Here is a 6119-nt window from a genome sequence, read left to right as displayed (position 1 = left end):
TTGACTTTTCTGTTGCATGTGCATTTCCCCATTCTCCCTTTCCCTGACCTACCACCTCTCCCCCTCAGTTTTTATTGGAACTAACTAATTTGTGTTCACTTAAAGCAAGGCTAAAATCAGATTTGATCCCTCACTGCTGGCCTAGGGCTGATGTGTTGCTCCACATAGAAGAAAAGAGAATGATGTGACTCTTCTAAGATTTGATCACAGAGCATAAATCCACTCCACCAGTGAGGGATTTCCTATTGTCACCCACAGTGTTTAGCATCCTACTATTTATCATACAAATAGTAGATTGGATTAAACTGAAGATTTGTTTCCTTTTGAACTAGTATTCCCCCATCATTCACAGTCCTTTGGCCAGCAGTGGGTGAATATTCTTTGCCCCTTTCATATCCTTTCCAGTTTCTGGCAGCTAGATATATGGGGGTGATACAAAAGGGCAGCGGTAGAAGGGATGATAATTTGTATGGCTTGTATTGGAAATGTGAGGGACAAATAAAGCAAGTCAGGTAAATCACTAAATTATCTGAGATTCAGTTTCTTCTTCTGTAGAAATAGAACATAAACCTGATTCTACATACTTTACATCTCTAAGCTCTTGTACCATTTTTTACATCTTTTTCAGACGTGTAACGTTTTCCAATTTGAATTACAATTATTCGGAGACTTGAGAGAGTCAGACACTTCTTGATTTGGATCTCAATGCCCCTGCTTATTAGTTGAGCAAACTTGGTAAGTTTTTAATTTCTCTAATTCACATCCCAAAACAGAGATATAACAATAATCACCCCATAAAGTTGTTATGAAATTAGATAAGAAAATATCTGTAAAATGTTTCACATAGTGCCTCATAGAGAATAATCAATCAATAAGTGGTAACTATTTTTTTGCCTTACTTGATACAATGATTCCACGCAGTGCTTCATCCCCCACTCATGTCTACTACAATGATTTGCACATATTAAGAGCTCAAAAATGATAAATGGAGGAAAGGATATAAGGTAATTTAGCTGGAAGGGCTGTGAAATTGACAAGGTATTATACAGTTTTAGGAGGTTAGTATTAATAGTAATAATTAATAAGTAATAATAGGTAACACCTTGAGTCTTTGATTCTGGCTCAGCTTTGGAGAACTGCTCTGCAAGAAATGTTTGACACGTAACCTTTTTCATCTAAAACTTCAGTTGGCAGAGACACTGTCTAAACAACAGCAACATCTACTGATCAATGGAAAATGGTTTATTCATTTTGCTTTGCTCAATAAGAATTCTCATTCTTCCTTCAAAGACTTTTACTATATTTCTTTCACTATACCTGTATAGTCTTGGCTAAATTGGACAGAGACCACGCTTCCCCCTCAAAAATGGTATTCATTTGTCTCTCCTGTATCAGAATGCAGAATTCAGCAGGCCACAGCCAATGTGTTGTCCTCACAGTCAACGAGGGATGCAAGTTCCAACATCCCTGCACTGCCTCTTAGTTGATGATGTCTGTTAGGACTCCAGTAATCCCTTCTTTATGTACTGGAGGTAGAGGGAAAATAATAAAGGGCAAAAAGGTAAAAAGTGAGCCCCTCCAGGTGAATCAGTCTTCTTTAAAGAACCTTTCCAAAGTTCTACCAGATGCATTTCACCTACTCTGTGTGACAGGAGTAGCTGGGAAACGCCACTTCTAGCAGGACACATTGCTGCCTGAATACGATTAAGTTCTGTTACTCAAGAGAAAGATGGATATTAGGCAAATAACAAGCAGTGTTTGCCATTGACTTCTTCACTTTTCCCTTTCATCTTCATCTTCTAAGCCTTGATTTGCTATCAGATTGGCACATTGAAAATTCTGTAACCTGAATAATTTTCTCCTCTCATTCTGTATGTCTTTTTCATTAACTCACATATCTACTGCCTTCTTTTTTATCCATGCAGTTACTTAATCATCCCAAGGTTCTTCATATATTTCATTTTTATTCAATTCTAAACTACTCATGCTATCCCCTGTTCTCTCTCAATGCTGCCCAACTCTGCTCTTTGACTCTACAATCATTGACTTTTACAGTTTTCCACCTTTAATCCAGATGCTTTCAGGGTCTTTGGTCCTTTGTGATCTAGAAAACATTAGCCTCTGATATGATATTGGTATTTGGTTCAAAATAATCCAGTGTTGGGAGGGAGGAAAAGTCAGTGGTGTACCAATGAAACAAGATTAGCCATGTGTTGAAATTATTGAAATCCAGTGATGGGTTTGTAGGGGGTTCATTATATCATTACTTCTAATCTTGTGAATGTTTTAAAAATTATATAATAAAAAGGAAAGAAAGAAATGATTGTTTGAATCTCTATTTGCAGACTATTGAGGTATGATGTCCTCCCCAAAATTTATTCAGAAAACTCTGGGGGGCTTATATTGTGTTGGTCATCTACACTTCTGGGATCTTCTCTTATATTTGTGTCACTCTGCCATCCACATCTTCCCATGTATGGCTGTCAGTCTTTTCACCAAATACACACACATACACATACATACAAAGTAATCTGAATAAGGTAGTCTTTAAGAAGAGCTATTGGCAGGTATGCGGTCTTCACATAACATATTGCATAGCAATATAAAACACTACATTTCTCTTCATTCCTTGGGGCTATGTGTGGCCTTTGTCTTTTTCTTCCTCTGTCCCCGCCCCCCGCCCCCAAACTGAAATACAGACCTGAATTTTGGGGGCTGACCAGCCATCATGGACCATGAGTCAATGCCTTTAGATGGCAGAGCATAAGAATACAGGAGTCTGAGTCCCAGAAAACCAGAGGCTACCATATCGGCTCTGTACTGTCTTCCTTTGGCTTTGTTTATGAACGCAAGAGAAATAAACATCTATCTTATTTAAGCCACCGTTATTACGTTGTATGTGTTTTTCTATTACATGCTGCCAAACCTAATCCTACCTGATATACTTACCTAAGGATTTTCTTTTTTCTAAACAAGTGCAATTCTGAGGCTAAGAGAAATTCTATTGCCAGAAATCAATAACTTAATGTTTTCTCTACCTCATTACACCGAATTCCTGTATCCATTCCCAGGTCCAGTTATACACCCTCTCTTGTGTCCTTGACTTGCTATTGTCTGAACCAGTATAATAAATCTATTGCAAAGATCAAATCTAAACAACTTAAATATCACATTAAAAGAATAAATGAATTATTTCAATTATCTATTGTTGCTAACAAATCACTCCAAAATTTAGTAGCTGAAAATAGCAGTGTTTTATTATTTCTCACAGTTCTGTGGATTTACTGGGATCAATTGGATGGTTCTTCCGTTCCACATGGTGTGGCTGAGGTATTTCAAATGGGTATACTCAGCTGGAAGATATGCTGTGGCTGGAACATCTACCGTGGTCTCTCACCCTCTAGGGCCTCCCTTCTTCTGGCCTTTTATTATTTTGTTGTCTAGCCTGGGCGTCTTTGCAGCAAGATGGCTGGCTCCTAAGAAAGGCTGTTCCAAGAGGACAAGCCCTAATATGCAAAAACTTATTAAGCCTCTCCTTGCATTAGGCTTGCTAGTTTCCAGTTAGTCCAAACCTACAGATGAGGAGACTGTCCACAAGGAGTTTTAGTAAATTATCCAGAGTCATAGATTTAGAAAGTAGTAGAACCAAGATTTAAAACTACTTAGGCCGACTCCACATCATAAGAATGTGATTATAGCTGGACTTACAGAGTTTGGAACTTGATTATTATCTATTTAACATATGTAAGCTTTGGCTTTCCAATTATTTCCAATTAAAAAAACAAAAGGCAGCATATCGTATAGCTTTTCTGGGTAAAACGATGAGTATGCTGTGCAATTTATAAGACATAATACAAATGCTAAAAATGTGAAAGCTGCCTTATTTTAGTGTATCCTCCACAGTGCTGGGCAGAAACGCACTGTGCCACACAATAGCTGCACACGCTATGACTGGATGCTGTGTGCCCTGGAGCTAGGCTGAAGCATGGCTGTTACTGGAAGGATGGGGGATTGGGAGGAAGTCCGTGTCCTCATGTTGAATTTCCAGGCATAACTGCCTCCCTGAGAGTTGAAACTCACTCTTCTTGCAACGAATGCAGGAGATGGATAGAGACATTCAGGTTGCTGGTTGAGTTTGCATGAAATCATTACCTCATTTCAGCACCACCAGAGAAGCCTGAAGGGTGTGCATGAGGCACTTTAGCATTTTTAATCCATTTCAGTTCACATCATTATGCCAAGGACACAGTGGACTCAAATCAATTGTTTTAGGTAGTAAATGGAGCCCAGAATGCACTGTAATATAATTTATTTTGCAGAAATATCAAAAAATACTGCACAAGTAATTATGTTTGATGTCAAAAAACACAAACCCTGAATGTGAAAAATTGTTACGTAGGTTGCATTTAGAAAAGTGTTGCATAGGGTTAAGGCAGTTTGCAAAGACTAGGGAAATAAAAATTTCACCAATAGGACTCTTGTTTAATTAAAAGAGTGATGAGGAAAAAATTTTAAGGGCTTAAGAGTGAGAGAGGATTCCTGTAGGAAATTGGTTCCTATTGTCCTTTGGTCTAAAACCTACTAAATACACTTAATTAAATTACATATACTAACTACACTAACATTTAATATCTATCTTTTTTGTGTGTATACCATTTTGGTTGTCTGTACAAAATGACACGCCCTAAATTATCTGCCCCTACCCTCCTCTGCTGTCTCCTCCGTCTCCTACTATTGCTCTCTTTCTTGTTCCCTCTGCTCAGCCACACTGGCGTCCTTGCTGTTGCTCAAACACAACTATTCCTTATGCCTGGAAAATCTTTCTCTCAGCTGTATGTATGGCTACCTCTCTTACCTCTTTCAAATATTTGATTACATTTCACCTTTTCCATAAGGCCCTATCTAAAATTGTAGCCCACCACCATCCTCAGCATTCCCAATCTCCTTCCTCTGCTATTTTTAGAGCAAAACCCACTTTATAATATACAACATAACTTACTGTCCTCTTTATTATTTGTCTCTGCCTCAGCTTCGTCCAACTGGAAAGCTCAACAGCGGCCTGAATCCTTTTCACTTTTTGTTTAATGACGTATCTCAAGAGCCTAGCATATTGCCTAGCACATGGAAGATAATTAATATTTGCTGAATAAATAATAAAGCTCTCAATTGTGCAATGTCTATTCTTAAAGAAGCCTTCCATGGCTACACTGATGTTTAGCTTTTGCATTGCCATGTGGGTATAATAGAGCATAATACTTGGTAGTATGAGAAGTGAAGGCTGAACTGTATGGAAAAAAAAATGGAGAAAGGATGTGCACTCCCCCAAAAAAGGAATGTGTTGTTCTGAGATAATGTAGGTAGAGTAAAATGGTCTTATGCCACAGTTCTAGTTCAAGATCTCCAAATAACGGTTGTAAAAATTGTCTGAGCTGGAAGAGGCATAGGGCTAAGAACGAGCATCATGACAATACATTTTAACTTGCCTCACTTTCAAATTAATCCCTATTTAAAAATTCCAGCATACAAAATTGTTATTCAAGGGGATTCTTACAAATATGGATCTACTAAGTTTTAAATTTTAGTTGGCAATAAGTTTACTCACTTTGAAACAAGAATTTTTCAAGTAGGTCTCATATTAAAAAGCTTCAGGTGGCTAGTACAAACTAGAATGCTATAATGAAAGTGACTCCTGGCCTATATCCAGTATTAAAATAAGTGGGCGTTAAGATTGATTGCCAGTGTCTGCCATGGGCGTGGGAAGTATGAGTGTGACACTGGTACCTGTATTTACCATCCTGGGCCTAAAAGATCTCTAAGGTCCCTGTCAGTGTTATCATTCTCTGTGAAAGACAGAGTATTAAGTGTCAGCAGAAATTATGAGAGGGGAAATATCGAGTGAATATAAAGGATCATAACTGGTTGAAAGGCAAGCAATGGGAAAAAAGCATCACTGAAGATAAAATTTAAGTTAGAACTTCCATGGTAACATATGGGCTTACTCATATATATTACTTAATACAATATGTGAGGTCTCTTCCCACCTCATTAAAATACACCTGAAAAACAACCAAAAGACAGGAGGGGTGTTTGTGTTTGTGTGTGTGTTCCTTTTTCACTTG

The sequence above is a fragment of the Delphinus delphis genome, chromosome 2, assembly GCF_949987515.2.
Source record: "Delphinus delphis chromosome 2, mDelDel1.2, whole genome shotgun sequence".
NCBI lineage: Eukaryota > Metazoa > Chordata > Mammalia > Artiodactyla > Delphinidae > Delphinus > Delphinus delphis.
The sequence above is the reverse complement of the archived record's forward strand: the minus strand, read 5'-3'. Positions refer to the sequence as shown.